Raw genomic sequence first — 18,214 nt, forward strand, 5'->3', positions numbered from 1 at the left:
GAATTTCTTAGCATAAGATTTTAGATTAGTGAATAAATCAAAACTAATTTGGTTTGACACAGGCTTTTCTTAGCACCCTCTGATATATAATATATTATTATCATGGGTTCAAAGTGACTAAATTAACATTTCTCATTCATAGTCCTTTAATTGATTCCCCCCCCCCCCAAAAAAAAAAAAGCTCATGTTTCAGTGTAATTACTCAGGGCAGATTCAGAATAGACTCACACAGACACTCTGAAGTAGGGAGGAAAACCGCATTTCACCTGATGGCCTGAGCATAACCACCATTTTCACAGCTCACAAGACTTGTTACAAGTAAATGTTAGATTTAACTTGCAATATGTACACTAGTTGTATATCATACATTATAGCTTATAGGACATTCCTGAGAAGTAGCGTGCTCACAAAAGAACATAAATATATTAAAATATGAATGACTACAACACACATATTTCTGAAACACAACAGGAGATGGTAAAACATTATACAAACCAGGTAAATTTTCCAAGTTAGGAAAGATGTGCCAAAACATGTGGGTTTCAGTGCAGGATGAGTACAGAAAGTCTCACACCCTGACAAGAAACAATGGTGGGAACAAAGTGCTGTCAGGATTTAGGACTTCATCCCATGATGGCTGCAAGTGTCCTAAGGTGCTTGCAACACAGCTGATTGATGGAGCCCCACACCACCCATCACATGACATAAGCTCACTTCCGGTGGGGCTCCATCAATTAAATGGGGTGCAAGCATCCTACGAGGCTTCCCATGTTCCATTGGAAACCACGGGGCCAATGTGGAAAGGAGCTGCACAGTGATGCTTCCCCACATGTGATGGGAAGCATCGCTGCCGGTAAAGGACAAGGATTGCTCCACTGCCCTGCCAATTCACCACAAATTGCCACAGAGGCTGGCAAATTGCCCTGCGAGACCTTATTAATGTAATGAGGTCCTAAGAAAACTCAATGAAACAAAAACTGAGATGTAACACTCAATTCTTCTTACTCCAATCACTTCTTATTTGTTTTTGATTTTTAAAAATGACACAGATGACCTCAAACGCAGCAAAAATATGCCCCACAATCCCCAGAGGGCATTTGGAAGTATGTGGGGCACAAAAAATGGCCCTGGCGGCCTGTAATGTGGCTCACGAGCCACACTTTGCTCTGATCTATGTTTTGCCCAGTGGTTTCCATTGATCCTTTGCTGCTGCTATAGTTTTTCCAGTTCCAAAAATGTTTGCTACTGGCCTTCAACCTTTCCCCACTAAAAATTGTTGATACTCTTTGTTCTGAACATATTAATATCTAACTCCTGATTCCTCAGTTGTATCCTGGGCATTTTACAATGCGTTTTAACACTGTTCTTTGTGTGGATCTGTGTGTCAGAGGTTCTATGGCAGAGGTGTGAGTGGGCCTCCAGGTGTTATTAGACTACAGACTGAACATTGCTAGCCAAGACAGCAAATATTGAGAAATACTGGAAGTTGTTGAATACTGTCCAACATCTGCAGGGCTATATGATTCCTGCCTCCATTTTATCCTGTCTTTTTACCATTTTGCTGTTTTCAAAGTACACATACTTTTCTAAGAATATTCTCTACTTGAAATATTTTTCATCTGATTCTAGTCCAAGACAACAAAGAATCCAAACTGTCCATATGGACATTTTATTATAGATTTTCTTTATTCTAACACAAAATCTTCTCTTATTAAGAAATCCAAAACTGCAAAGTATAGAGCTATGAATCCAGAATTGCTTAGCTTTCATAGGTGCAACTGTACAGGAAAAAAAAATCATGAAAATAGTTTACATCCACCATCTAGCATTCCATCAATAGTAGTAACACGTGTGAACAGTAACACTGAGATGCAAAGTAAATTGAAGGAAAGATGGCCGTTGAGCTCTTACTTTATTGTACTGTAGAGAATGCTGAAGTCATCCCTAAACCGAAATATTAGACACTACTTTATTAAAGTGAACCATTACTCATTTATCTCATTGCTGAGGTTCCAATGTTTCTCAACCTTGATCCTCTAGATATTATTGAACTCCAGGTTCCAGAAATCCATGCCCATTGCCATGCAAGCTAAGGTTTCTGGAAACTGATGCCTAATCTACAAAGACTGACAAACTCTTCATGTTTTTGAATGTCTCTACATAGATATAGTGAGCACTGAGCGTCGAACCTTCTGTGTGTCACATATGATTGTAAGTCCTTTTAACATCAAGAATATTGACTTCCAGATAGAAGCGGCTGGTGGATTCCATAATGACGAGTTTTATTTAGTCTAAGTTTTAATCTGGGCCCAGATTTTAAAAATTAGCTCCGATTAAAATTTTAAATAATAATACAAGTTGCATTCTGTCCTCAAAATCTGTAGGAGGCACACTGCATATCTCCTACAATTTTCAAACTAAAACACACAGCAGACCACATGAAGCCACTATTTCTTTACCTATGGGTTTCATACATCAGCCGAAAGATCCAAAGACCCATTGACCATCCATCTCTTCCTTTAGCAGGTTTTCTGCAGTGGGGTTGGTGATGGCTCAGCTGGGATTCATACGGCAAACAATCTCTATCCAGGTGCAGCAGAGCAGTGTAAAGAAGAGAAATTTCTTGGCATAAAAGGCCTTTTGATTAGTATAAAAGGAAATCTGGTTCCATCCTGCAGTAATTCCAGTTTGAAGTCTTGCCAGCAAGGCAAACACTTCCTTTATTTAGAAAAGGAGATCAGCAGCAATAGTTTCTTTAGAGAACACCAATTGCTTGCGGCTCAGATTCATACCCGATACTGGCAGGGGTTTGAGAATAATACTTGTAAAAAGTCTTTTGTTTCAAAGTGAATGCTAAATTCTTCATTTGATACAGATGCAAAAGGAACACTATTATCTGCTGAATCCCTTGTAAAACTTCAGCCTTCTTATTTTCCTAGTATGGCCTTTCCTTCCACAGTAAAACATCCAAGACTTACGATTTAACAATACCATAAGAAGCAGCCATTGCACTGTTTTATCCAGCTAAGAATTTAATTTAATTGGAAGTAACCTACTTGTTTAATTCCTTCCTATCAAGAAGTGATCAAAAAAAAATTCACAAGAAACAAAGCAGCTACTATAAGAATGTGCAGAAACAGCTTTTTCAAGCTTGCAACTTAATTTCATCCAGCATGATGGAATATGGTGATACCTGTTGATGGAAATGAGCTGCTAGAAAATATTTGTTGTTGTTAGCTATCATCATGTTGACTTCAACTTATAGTGACCCTACAAATGAGAGAACTCCAAGTCACCCTGTCATCAACAGCTCTGCTCGAGTCTTGCACACTGAGGGCCATGGCTTCTTTGCGCTCAGAGCAGTGTACAGTATAAACAATTTGAACAATTTCCAAATTTTAAACATAACATGAACAAGGTAAAAAATATTAGAACTTGCTCTTAACTGTCATCAAGTTGACTTCAACATATGGCGATACTATGAACGAGGCCTCCAAGTCACCCTTTCATTATTAGTCTTGCTTAGGTCTTGCAGACTCCAGCCCATGGCTTCCTTGATTGAAGCTATCTATCTGTAATATGGTCTTCCTCTTTTCCTATTGCTTTTTGCTAAGCATTATTGTCATTTCTAGTGACAATCTGGGGCCCCCGGTGGCACAGTGTGTTAAAGTGCTGAGCTGCTGAACTTGCGGACCGAAAGGTGCCAGGTTCAAATCCCGAGAGTGGAATGAGTGCCCGCTGTTAGCCCCAGCTCCTGCCAACCTAGCAGTTCGAAAACATGCAAATGTGAGTAGATCAATAGGTACCGCTCCGGCGGGAAGGTAATGGCGCTTCATGCAGTCATGCTGGCCACATGACCTGGAGGTGTCTATGGACAACTCTGGCTCTTCGGCTTAGAAATGGAGATGAGCACCAACCACCATAGTCGATCACGACTGGACTTAACATCAGGGGAAACCTTTACCTTTACCTAGTGACAATCTACATTGCTATATAATGCAACTTGGAACTGCATTACATAGTCAATGTAGACTAATATGTAATTCAAACTGCACTATATGACAGTGTAGATCTCTATGCAACACCCAGATAATTTCCAGCTATATTTAAAAATGGTGTAATGCCATTTTAATTCATATTCAGCTCGTTAAGAGGTGAATATTCAAAATCTTCTGTCTGTAAGGATAAATATTTAAACCTTTCAAACTTTTGTTTAAAAAACAAAATCTCAAACCTTTTTTTTTTTTTTGCAAAGAAACCATTTAATTTTGTAAAGTACTTATCAAAAAAGAAAAACAAGTGAAATTTAATAGGGAGCTCCCCATAGAAGCCTGCTGTGTTGCAAGATTGATTGCTGGCAGTCTATTATTCAGTCAGGACTATAAGAAATTGGTCAGGGCGAGGATATCATTTCTGTTTATTTTCAATTCAAATTCAAACCTTAAATTCATTCATTTTGATTGAAAGAACATGAGATTATTGTTGATTGATTTTAATAAGTACAAGAGAAACCAGAACTGAGAGACAGACAGACATCCTACGTCTTTCCACATCCAGGGCTTTGCATATTTATCCCTTAGGTTGCAGCAAATCGCAGGTTTTGTTCAGAGGCAAAAAATTCTGGGACCTGAGAAGAGGTCCACATACAGACCTGTTGGTGCCGGGATTTCTGCATCTGTTGTCCACACTTGCTACTTTGTCCTGGGATTTTGCAGCCCCCAAGATGGTCACTGCAGGACATCTGCAGGAAATTTTGCCAGTTTTTTTTTAACTCATAAGATGAGAATATGTGAATATGTGAATATACAAATCATTGTATAAGTTCCATTCTTGGGTTATAGAGGCTGCATGGCCATCTGTGCTGACCGGTTTTGTGGTGTACTTATGCATTGAAACAACAGGGTGATGTTCCTGGGTATACATGTCTGTTCCTCATTGCTTTTATCGTAAAAACATGACGAAAGTTAATTACATGGGAAAACATTTGTTTGTTTGTCACAAACTTAATTAAACATATGGAGGATGAAGTTTCTCTTGCCATGATAAAGTTTTCGCCCTCTAGTAAACTGTTGCCATGTTTTTAGGATGCAACCACTCAGGAGCCAACATGTATAACCCAGGAACAAACCCAGATAAAAAATTCCGTGTTTTCTAAATGTGAAGACATACAGACATTTGAAGATCTGCTTTTGGGGGCCAGAACTCGGGTATTCCTGCACTTGAAAATGTTGTGTTTTTTCGCTGTTTGTAGCGATTCCTCCTGTGTTTTGAGGGAGTGGCATTTGGCCACCTCCATTTTTCTTTGGGAGCTCCTGGGATAATAGTACTGTCTGGACAGGTCCTTAGATGCTTTGGTCTGAAACTGTCTGTATTCAACCCTATATTTAATGTTGGATTAGAATGTCAGTCTGTGTCTTCCCATCTGTAACGCTTGTTTCCCAGACAGGTTTTAGGTTTGCCTAACTTGATTGACACAAATAGGGAAAAATACATTTCAATCTGTTTGAAGAATTTCTCAAAATTGCATGTTTATTCATATCCAGAAAAGGATATGAACTTGAAATTGGAATTGGGGGAAGAGGGTTCTGACAGCTTTGTTTTCTTCACCGTTAAGAAAACTGGTAGGTTTGTTTGTCTTTGGCTCTGATTTCATATAGTTCTCTTCCCAGGGGGAAATGAAAGCCTTTAAAAAAATTAGAACAGTTTTCAGTGAATGAAGCAGAAGATAGTGTAATTACGAATTCTATTCATATTTTATTCTTGTTATTTCATATTGTATTTGATTTAGCTTTTCTTTAAGATACACACTAAGGACAAGTTCAAATTGCTACTCTCAACTAAGTAGAATAATTGAATCAGTTAATGAGTGTATGTCAACACTTGTGTAAATCTGATTGATTTGAATGTTCTACTCTAATTTGGAATAGCAATTGGACTCAGTCCATAGATTTGAAATAAAGGAGATGGATATCCACATTGGCCAGGCACTGAAAGAGAGCAAAACGTGCACATGTGCACACTGCAATTGTGCCTTTTTAAGGGTCCATCAAAAGGCACAAAATACATTACATTAAGTTTTCTTCATCAGGCATGGAATTTAAGTCAATTTAAGTCAATTTAGTGATGGAGGGTGATGATGGATGGTATACTGAGCTGCATTTTTCTAAAGATGTTAAACTGAGTTTGTTATGATGGTGGTTTTATTCAGGTAAAAGCCATATACATTTCTTGCTAGCTAGGTGTTCTTTGGGATATAATAGACACCAATGAACATAGAATCATAAGACCATAGAAACAATTTCTTAATACTCAATCAAAGTACTTCCAGTAGATTGCCAGCCAGCCTCTGCTTTAAAATATCCAGAGAAGAAGATTCTGCCACCTCCAAAGCAGCATTTTCCACTGTCAAACAGCTCTTGCTATCAGAAGGTCATTCCTAATGTTTAGCTCTTTTCCTGCATTTGGAATCCATTGTATATCTTAGGCTGGTTCTACACTGAAAATTTCTTCTGTGGTTAATCCAGTGTGGTGAATGCCAGAATGCCCGAGATGGCTTTGATTGCTTTCCCCTTACTTGACTGCTGCAGCAGTAGTACGGAGTATACTGACTGGCCAGTGGTGCCAAACCCAGTTTGGTGTTGCCACATGGCCACTTTTATCATCTCCAACTGTTTACGTGGGTCCAAAGTTGAGGTTTGCTCCAAGTTCTGGGGGAGAATTCAAACTAAACCATGACTTTGGTTACTTGGTTCATGGCTGCATTAAGCAGCTTTGATCCACACTAATAGGGATCAGCTCCATGCATCATGGAGCTGATTCACAGACCCTTTACACTAAATAGGCAGTGTAGGTGTGGCCTACACCTTTGGAACAGTAGAAAGCCAGCTTGCTCTTTCCTTTCAAATATTTAAATATGGCTATCATAATATATTTGTCTATTGTCAGAAACAAAGGCAATTCTTTAGAGATCTAGTTTTTTGTGTGTCAGTAGCGACTTGAGATCCTGCAGGTTGCTTCTGGTGTGAGAAAATTGGCTGTGTGCAAGGACTTTGCCCAGGGGAATTCCCGGATGTTTAATGTTTTACCATCCTTGTGGGAGGTGACATCTAGTTTATATCCATCCAATGCAAGGCTGCAAACCACTTTGTAGGCAGAATTCACAGACTACATATGTGCCTTGTCTTTGGGATTTTCTTGGCACTCAAAGAAACATTTGATGAGGAAAGGGAGCCAATGGACACTTCCTTTGTTATATAAATTGAACCATCCATGCCAAGCTGGCAATTGCCAAAAGCTCTACTGCTTGTTTTCCTTTAAGAATAGCAAAATATTTAAGATGTGTCTATAAAACTTTTTGCTACTGCTGCTTTATTTTATTTTTTTGTAGTACCAACAGACTATGACTTACATCTCCTGCCATTTTTAGGTAATTTATATTCTAGCATAACTATAGATAAAGTTTCCACTAGGAGTGTGTGAGGCTATACTTTTCCTAAGCTCTTGAAATGTATATTAAAACATCCTCCATCAAAGAAGAAAACCTACAGCTGTTCACTTCTTTCTTTTATGTATTTGTAAAGGCACACGGATTCTGTATGTACGGAACTGTCAGCTTTATTTATAAAAATTGTTACTTTATAATTATTTCCTAAAACAGATTTAGTGTTTACATTTATTATATTTAGCATAAACGTATGGGTGCCAGGGTTATGCAACTACCATTTAGATTTTTTACTAATGCTTCTGGAACATGGCCATACAGCCTGGAAAACCCACAGCAACCTTACGGAGCAACAACAATAAACCTGAATTTCTCAAAATTGATGAATAATAGTAGTAATACCTGGCTTACACGGTAAAAGCAGTAAGATTAAAATTTTACAAAAGCTAAATACTTAAATGGAATTAAAACTTTTATTTATTTTGTGTCAAAAGCACTGCATAATAAATACAGTAGAGTCTCACTTATCCAAGCTAAACAGGCCGGCAGAACCTTGGATAAGCAAATATCTTGGATAATAAGGAGGGATTAAGGAAAAGCCTATTAGACATCAAATTAGGTTATGATTTTACAAATTAAGCACCAAAACATCATGTTATACAACAAATTTGACAGAAAAAGTAGTCCAATATGCAGTAATGTTATGTTGTAATAACTGTATTTACGAATTTAGTACCAAAATATCATGATATATTGAAAAACTGACTACAAAAATGCCTTGGATAATCCAGAACCTTGGATAAGCGAGTTTTTGTAAAGTCAACGTCCCGGATAATATGGTAGACTTTACACAGCATTTTTCTATGTTGCACCGTGTCATAGGCTGCCATAAGGTCCACAAAAACTGTTCCTGTAATGCAGCCTTTCTCAATATGTTCAGTCAGATGAAGAATTTGACCTGTACAGTTTTTCCCTGGTCTGAAACCTGCTTGTTGTGCAATAAGCTTGGGTTTGATAACAAGTCCCAATCGATTTAATAGCATCCTCTCATATACTTTATATAGATGACATAAGAGAGAGATTGGTCAGTAGATCCTGGCATTGGAGGCATCTTTACCAGGTTTTAAAATGGCAATGATCTTTGTTTTCCTCTATACTCTGGGAATCTGTTTGTGTGCCAAACATTGATTGTAGAATTTCAAAAGCCAGTTTTTAGCTTTGGCCCCCAAGTGTTTGATTTGCTCCATCATTAAGTAATCTAGGCCAGGTGCTTTACCAGTTTTACATCGCTTGATAGCTTCTCTGAGTTCTTTTAGGTTTAGAGGAGATGACAACTGATGGGTTTCAAGTTCTGGCACCCTGTTGATTTTCATCTTTACTCTACTGTGTTTGGTTTTGCCATTCTGAATTAGCTGGTGAGCTATCTGGTCTGGTGTTACATTTGCATGTCCATAGTTGACCAAAGGATCACTATCCTGGCGTCTCAGCAATTGCCAGGCACTTCGGCTACTCTTGGACATATCAAGATTCTCTTTTTTTTTAAATAAATTTTTATTTTTTAAAACACAAAAAATACATACCGTAGACATACAAAACATTTACAATTCCCACCACCAACACGAGGATTGTTTTCTTTTTACATATTCGTTTCTTTATGAGACAATTTTTATATCTTTATCTTAATCCATTTCCAACCTATATACTATATAACATTTGTATCTTATTTCTTATGGCTTGATCTCCAGAATGATTCATGATATAGTTCTTTACCATTGTCCATCTTTCTTCCATTTCTCTTGTTCTATTTTCATTAGTTTTTACAACATTTAGTTTCACATTCATAATTTCAAATTCTATTTGCTCCACCATATATTGGTACCATTTATTTACTGTCCATTTTGATTTATCTTTCCACCCTAATACTATTACTGCTTGTGCACATTCAATTATTGCTTCTTTTATTTCCCTTTTATTTCCCATTTCCTCTCTTTTCCCTAATACCGCTATTTCCTTTGTTATGACCCACTCATTTCCTAGTATTTGATTTGACTCGTTTTGTATAGTCTGCCAAAAATATTGTACATGTTCACATTCCCAGATCATGTGCATAAACCGCCCTTTCTGATGACATCCATGCCAGCACTTACTACTCCCCTTTTTATAGTAGTATGCTAATTGGCAGGGTGTACGATACCATTTGTGCAATATTTTCCTCCTCATTTCTCGTACTCTGGTATTCCTTTTCATCCCTATTGTCTCTACCACATTTCTCATCTCTTGTTCTGTGATTTGCAGCTCCGTTTCCCACATACTTTTCAGATCCCGTATTATACATCCATCAGCCTCTATGAGCATTGTATATATTTTGCTGGCCTGTGCCTTCTTTCCTTCCCCCTTTTCTCTTATTATCTTTTCAAAGGCGTTATCTTCTCTCTTAACCATATTAATATTTTCTTTTATTTTGCAATATGCACAGATTGCTCTTATCTGTAACCAATTTTCTTCTCCAAGCCATTGTTTAATTTTATTTTCTCTTACCGTTCCCTCTCTGTCATATAGTTGTTCTAGTCTCTCTATTCCTTTTTCCTTCAATGTTTGAATATTTCTATTCATATTTGATTCCTTATCCTTATTGATTATCCATACTGTTGACATTTTAGATTTTAAGCTACTTATTCTCCCTTGCCATTTCTTCCACACTTGCATTGTTCCTTTCATTGGTCCTATTAATTTATCTATATTTCTCTTATCCCATTTTCTAAAGATTATTTCTTCACAATTAACTCCATTCATTTCCTTTTCAAATCTCACCCATTTTTTATTTGTCACTTGTAATTCTATTGCTCTTTCAATTTGGAAGGCATCACTATATAGCTCTAGGCATGGACAGCCCCATCCCCCTTTCATTTCCTTTGCAATTATCAATTTTTTCCTTACTCTTGGTCTTTTCCCTCCTTCAACCCAATAATTTAGTTTCCTATCCCATTCCTTTAATTTTGCCATGGGAGGAATTCCTGGGAGAGCCTGAAATAAATACATCATTTTTGGAATTATCAATATTTTCAATGCCCTTATCCTAGACATCTGTCTCAAATTTTTATTCTTCCACCTACTCATTTGTTTTAACATTCTCTTCCATGCCATTCTATAATTTCCATCTATTATTTTATCAAGTGTCTTAAATATCCAAATTCCCAAATACTTCATCTTTTTAATACCCAATTTTAATCCTGATTCCTTCCTTATCTCTAATTGTTCCTTCGGTGGCGTATTAATAAATAATATCTCTGATTTCTCCATATTTACTGATAGCCCTGATACTTTTTTAAACTCCCTCAATATTATTTTCATTGATTTAATCATTTCCCTTGGTCTCTGTGTTAAAATTATTGCATCGTCCGCATACAGGTTCAATCTCAACTCCTCCTTCCTCCCAATCTTATACCCTTCCCATGTTTCATCCATCCTTATTTTATATGCTAGGGGTTCTATTACCAGAGCAAATAACATTGGGGATAATGGACAACCTTGTTTGGTCCCATTCTCAATTTGAATGTTTTCCGTTCTTTGTCCATTCACTCTAATACAAGCCGTATTCTCCCTATATACATTTTTAATCATTTCACAGAAATTATTCCCCAAATTTAGTTCTTTACATAATCTATACAGATATTCATGGTTTACTTTGTCGAAAGCTTTATACACATCTAACTTTAGAATTGACAATTTTCTTTTTGTTTTTGTCGCATGACAAATCGCATTAACAACATTTCTTATTGGTTCACTGATACTCCGCCCTTTAACAAATCCATATTGGTCTTCTCCTATAATCTTTGGTAGAATAATTTCCAATCTATTTGCTATGATTTTCATGAATATCTTATAATCTTGGTTTACTAAACTGATCGGATGATATGATTCTGGGAGCTCCGGTTGTCTATCTGGCTTCAGAACTGGAATAATTTCAGAAAGTTTCCATGTTTCCAGGACAATACCTCTCATATATACCCCATTAAACATTTCAGCCATATATGGTACCAACTCATGCATAAAGGTCTTATATAATTCTGCTATATATCCATCTATACCAGGTGCCTTATATTGTTTCAGTCCTTTAATTACCTGAATTACTTCTTCCTGTGTTATTTTATCATTTAGCATAATTTTATCCTCCTCATTTACTTTATTCCCAATTTTTATTTCTTCATTATTCACCTGTTCTTTTTGGTACAACTCCCTGTAAAAATCTCTCATTATTTTTTCGAGTTCCTTTCTTCCATCTTTCACCAATCCATTTTTATCTTTAAATTTTGTTATACATGACTTTTCCTTTCTCCTCTTTAAATATCTCACCATTTGTTTCATTGATTTTGTACCCCATCCATTAATTCGTTGCCTCACACTCTGTCTCATTTTGTTCCATTGCACCTCATCCATTAATTCCAATTCTTTCTTTTTCTGCCTTAATATACTATTTATATTTCTTCTCCTCGTTATTCTCAATTGTTCTTGTATTGATTCAATTTCTTTTATACATTTTTCTCTTTTCTCTCTCCAACTTTTCCTTATGTAGGACTCAATACTAAAACATTGACCTCTTAATACACTTTTAAATGAGTCCCACACCACAGTTTTAGATAACTCTCCATTATCATTTATTCTATAATATTCTTTTATCTCCTCCTGAAGCTTCAATTTATATTCATCTTTTTCTGTTACCACCGAATTATATCTCCAAATTCTTTGACTAATCTCATTATTCAATCCCAAGGTTGCAATCAGAGGACTGTGGTCTGTCAAAAATATTGGTTTCCTTTCTACCTTCTTTATTTGGGCTTTGCTTGCTTTATTTAGTAAGATGTAATCTATACAGCTAAATTTATTATGTCTTGCTGAATAAAAAGTATCCCTAATACTTTGATTTGCGTGTGCATCCACCATATTAAGCTTATTTACACTTATTGCTTTTTATTTTTTTTAGTTAATTCCAAATTGAAATCGCCTGCCCAAATCAATGTCCCTTCCGCATAATTATCCAGCTTCTTTTTAGTATTCAATATATACTGTTTTGTGTTTCTGTTCGGTGCATATATCACAGCTAATGTTATTTTAACCTGATTTATCTTGCCTTTCATGAAAACTGTTCTTCCTTCCCTATCTCTTTGAACATCAAGCTCCTGAAATGGAACATTTTCATTGATTAGAATTGCTACCCCTCGTGAGTTCCCTGTCCCTCGAGATTCATAAATTCTATTCCATGTTTTATCCTTAATCAATTTATCCCTCCCCCTCTTTTTATGAGTTTCCGATAACATTATCACATTTATCCTACATTCTATTCTCTTCCCTTCCCAGACTCCACTTGGCAGCTGCGTTGCCCTTCGCCAGTTCCCACACCTGCAAATTTTTTTAACCCAGTTTGTCAAAGTGGTTTTTTCCCTCTTACATCTTGGATCTTGTTTCCATTCTCCTTGTTTCCTCTTTCAGCTTTTGCTTTTTTAGTTCTCTCAATTGTTTTTCCAAAGTTCGTATTTGGTCTAAGTCCATTTGCTTCAAATTTCTTAAGTCTATAGTCTCTTGTAAATCTTGACCATGCTCTCCTTCCCTATTCATCAAGTCTCCAATAACAGATATACTCTGAGTCGAGCATGATTCTACTTGCCTGCCTCTGTCTGCAGCTTCCAGCTCTGTTGATCTTATCTGTCCAGCTGCCTGAAGAGTGTCCTTGGCCTTCTTACTCCCCTTCTTTCTTTTGAAGCTTCTATGGACCTCTTCATTATCTGAATCCTCCGTGTCATCCGATACTCCCCCTTCTGTACAAAATCTCAGAAGTCTAAGCATGGTCTTTCCACTAGCCAAATCAGTAGCTTTATATAATTTACCATCTCTATAGACGATCAGGGTGGCAGGAAAAGCCCAAGTATATCGCTGGTTCTTCCCCTCCAGGACTTTTGTAATTTCTTTCATCTGTGCTCTTTTATCCAGTGTCTCTGATGAAAGATCCAGGAGAGGCCAGACCTTTTTACCTGCCAAGGTAAGGTCTTTTATTTTCTGAAGCTGATTATACACCTTTTCCTTCGTTGCCTCCCTTGAAAAACGGATCAAAATGTCTCTGGGTTTTTTTCTACCTCTATAAGCCCAATGCGATCGTTCTATATCGTCTGGTGAGATTTCCATCAAAGTCTGTAGCCAACTGACAATATTTTGTTTTAAATTGTCACTCATCTGAAAATCCTGCCCTGCTGTTCTCAGGCGTATATTTGCTCTTCGTGACCGATCTTCCTGGTCAGCAATCTTGTTTAGGAGTTTTTGGTTTGCACTTTCTAAATGTTTTTTTAAGTTGGCTATTTCCTCTTTCTGTTTTCTAGTCTCCTCTTGCATCTCCATAAATTTACCTTCATACTGTTGCACCTTTGACTCCATTGATCCCAGCCGGGTGTTAATCATTTCAACTTGTTCTTTTAATTCATCATTCCCCTTCTTTAAGCTATCAGAGCTTATCTTTAGTTCATTCAATGTTTGTAATATTTGGTCCAGCTTCCGCCCCCATTCCACTCCCTCCGCCATTATGGCACTCACGTTCAGTTCTTTCCTTCACCCGGGCTTCTGATTTATTTTCTGAGGTTTCAAGTTTCAGATGCTCAAACTGCGATCTGCTTTGCTTCCTCTTTTTTCACGACCGGGTCCAGGTTGGAGAGAGAGATTTATGATCTTCCTGGGCTTTAAAAATAAGCTTTATTTCTTTTGCAGTTAGGGAGCTCTCTTAGGCACGTCTATCTTATCTGACGCATGCGCAGCATCCCCCCGACATATCAAGATTCTCAAGCAACTCTATCCAGTGGTCTTTCTTAGCCTTAGCTATGGCTGTAGATAATTTTTGACCTGCTGCTATAGTCTCATCATTGTATAGATTCTCTTGAAATAGTCTGAGATATTCCTGTAGCTGATTTAGCGATTCTTCATTTAGGCCTGGTAGGCAGCTTGTGCAAGAGGCTCTAGGGATTGAGAGCCTCAAGGATCTTTTCACAGCTTCTACAAACAGGTTCTATATCAGAAATAGCAGCTTCCAAGGTCTCTGTAAACTTTGTCCAGTTAGCTTTATTGAAATTATATCTTCTGCGGAATGGGACACTTTTTGGTCTTACAGCTGCATATGCTACGCAGCATATTGGTCTGTGTTGAGTATCAGGTATCGGGTTTAAAACTCTTTTAATGCATTGCTGGATTATGCTTTCATTTACAAAAATCAGATCAGGGTTATAACCACACTTCCATCGGCCACTATTAAAAGGTGGTGGTAATTTACTGTAATGAAGGAGGCTCATTCTATTATTGTCAGCCCATGTTAGAACTGCTTCTCCATTTCTATCATCTTCGTCATAGCCCCAGACACAGCTATGGCTATTGAAATCTCTCACAATAAAATGGGCTTCATGATTGTGACAATTGGTTGGGAGTGTAAAATAGAAATCAGCCCCAGGTGGTTTATAGAGTGATGATACATTGCAACTATCAAGTTCCACAGATAGGATTTCAATGTTGTTCACTTCTGTGAGAGAGGTTGCAGAGATTGCTACACCAGATCGTACAAAAATGGCACGGCCATATTGTCTATGAAGACATTCCATTGCCAGTTACTTTCCAAATTTTTTTGGTCTTCTCATTGTGATGTCTCTGTGTGTTTCCTGTATACATAAGATGTCACATGAAATGTCCTCAGACATTTTGGCTAGTAGCTCTTCTTTAGCAGGTGACAAACCTATATTAAAAGACATAATTATTAGCAGTGGTCTTGATAAAGACCTTTGGTATTCATCCATTTGTGGGGAGATAAAACACTTTTAAAATGTTAAAAATGTTTAAAAGCAATGCTTTTGGGTTGGAAAGATTAGCTGTTTACAAGAAATGTTGCCCAAGAGATGCCCGACTGGATTTACTCAGTCTTTGGGGAGGCTCTTTCTGTGTCCTCCAGAATTGAAACTGTAGAAGTATTACAACAAAACAGTTCAAACACAATTAAAATAAATGAATAAAAAAGCTTTTATAAACAGTTCCACATTCAGAATGCATCACATATATTCTTACTATTTGACAGTATGGCATTTAAATATTGCTTATCAAGAAACATGTGCTTGTCCTATCCAAAACAATTATCTAGAAAAACAACAACAATAATATCTGATCTTATCAGAAATGAGAAATAATTCCTGACTAGAAATAACAAGAACAACAACTGGTTTTCTCAGAGTTGAGAAACAATAATAATAACAGCTGGGTAGAAGAAATAATAAAAAGAACAATAAACAACAACAATTAAGAAGCAACCCAGTGATTTTTTGCCATGAAAGCCTTCAACAACACATTTTTACCATTATTATTATTATTATTATTATTATTATTATTATTATTATTACTTTATGCCTGCCTCTCCTTGTGGCTCGACGTGGATTACAGCATAGCTAAAAACACATAACCATTAGGCTTGCTCAAATAATTCGTTTTCCCCGTTAACCGTTATTAATTCGTTATTTTCGTTTGTTTTGAAGCAATATACGGCATTGGTTGTCCACACGTCTGGATATCGCGGTTTCGAATCGCGAGAGGCCGTTTTTCGTTATGTTGTCGTTTTTTTCGTTAGGAAAAAAAAGCTTTTGCAAATCACCCAAACTCCCACCATTCAGGCCCTTTCCTTTTGCCCCTCAGCAAAAGGGGCGTCACGGGCTCAGCCAATGGGAGGGGGTGAGGGGGAAGGAGGCCGAGGAGGAGGAGGAAGACGGAGGGGGAAAATGGCCGCCGCCGCCTCGCCTCAGCTCAGGCCTGATACTCAGAGGTTTTGACGTCTGTGCAAAGCTAGGCAAGTGGGGTTTATATATCTGTGGAAGGTCCAGGGTGGGAGAAAGAACTCTTGTCTGTGGGAGGCAAGTGTGAATGTTGCAATTGGTCACCTTGATTAGCATTGAATAGCCTTGCAGCTTCAAAGCCTGGCTGCTTCCTACCTGGGGGAATCCTTTGTTGGGAGGTATTAGCTGGCCCTGATTGTTTTCTGTCTGGAATTCCCATTTTCTGGGTGTTGTTCTTTTACTGTCCTGATTTTAGCTTTTCTGTAGCTAAAAATGCATATAAAATTGATTCTATAGGGAGGATAAATGATTGGATTTCAACTCCTACAGCTTAGCTTTCTCTGCCAATAATGGTACCATATCAAACTAAACCTCCCAAGATTCTGTAGCAGTGAGCCATCTTGGATATTGTAAGGGTTTTATTATTATTATTATTATTATTATTATTATTATTATTATTATTATTAGACCTTGCTCCCAGGAAGGTGCCTTCGCTGTGGCTCCCAACTTATCTATCTACCTTTCCACATATTCTCCACATTGTGTGTATGTGTATGTATATTATATATAAATGAGCCCCGATGGCGAAGTGTGTTAAAGCACTGAGCTGCTGAACTTGCAGACCGAAAGGTCCCAGGTTCAAATCCCGGGAGCAGAGTGAGTGCCCGCTGTTAGCTCCAGCTTCTGCCAACCTAGCAGCTTGAAAACATGCCAATGTGAGTAGATCAATAGGTACCGCTGTGGCGGGAAGGTAATGGCACTCCATGTAGTCATGCCGGCCACATGACCTTGGAGGTGTCTATGGACAACACTGGCTCTTGGGCTTAGAAATGGAGATGAGCACCAACCCCCAGAGTCAGACATGACTGAACTTAACGTCAAGGGATACCTTTACCTTTACCTATATATATACACACACACACACACACACATTATGCAGGGACTATATATATATTATATATACACAGTATATATCACACACACACCAATTTAACAAAGTTTCAGCCACAAAAACAAAGTTTCTGAAGTAGAACAATGACTTTCACAGTAAAGACAACCCAATTTAACAGGAAATAAGACTTTCAAACCAGGAACAGATTTCTGCAATTATTAAAAAATGGTTTATTATAAAAGCTATGAAAATTCGCCAAAAATCAGAGGATAAGGGAAACGTTCCAAATTTTGGTGAGCTATCAGTGTTAAATGTGTTCTACCACTGTACCAAGTTGGAAGAAGATCACTCAAAAAATGAGGGTGGGAGAGTCCTGTAAAGTCCTCTCCCTCTGTGCTGTTTTTGGGAATTGCGCATGCGCGTCCGCCATTAACGAATTAATTTAGAAAATAACGAATTTTCGTTAATTTCGAATTTTTTGGGGGGCCAAATTCAGAAATACCATCAGAAACGAAAAGCTGCCCCCCTCTAGTTTTGAAACGAGTTTAGAATCAAAATTTTCGTGGATCGATCAAGCCTAATAACCATTATATAAAATACATATATTAAAATACACAGAACAATTATTAAAATATAGTGGACACAAGACACAAGTTTAAAATTCATGATTATAACTGTCTGAGTAGGCCTGCTGAAAGAGCTAGGTCTTCAAATGTGTTTTAAATTCTGACAGCTCATTTAGCTGTTGGATCTCTTAGGTAGGTTCCATATGCATTTTATCTGCTTTGAACTGGATTATACGGCAGTGTAGACTCATATAATCCAGTTCAAATCAGAAAAATTATTATCTGATTTGTTAATCTGGATTATATGGCAGTGGAGATCCAGCCTGAGGCCCTATCGACACTGCCATATAATCCAATTTCTGATCCAGTTCTGGGATCAGATACTGGATTTTATGGCATTGTAGATCCAGTTTTAGCCAAATGAAAAAGGTTGTTGAGTCAGGTGATGGTTTCACTGCAAGTAAGAAATTAAGTC

At 37.5% G+C, this 18,214-nt stretch overlaps 1 protein-coding gene across 2 annotated transcripts in view; it reads left to right on the forward strand.

Annotated features, from left to right (window-relative positions):
• Positions 1-18,214, forward strand: part of angpt1 (angiopoietin 1) — a 199,272-nt gene that overhangs the window by 135,775 nt on the left and 45,283 nt on the right. The gene's annotated exons all lie outside the window — the stretch shown is intronic.

Source organism: Anolis carolinensis, chromosome 4, assembly GCF_035594765.1.
Source record: "Anolis carolinensis isolate JA03-04 chromosome 4, rAnoCar3.1.pri, whole genome shotgun sequence".
Lineage (NCBI taxonomy): Eukaryota > Metazoa > Chordata > Lepidosauria > Squamata > Dactyloidae > Anolis > Anolis carolinensis.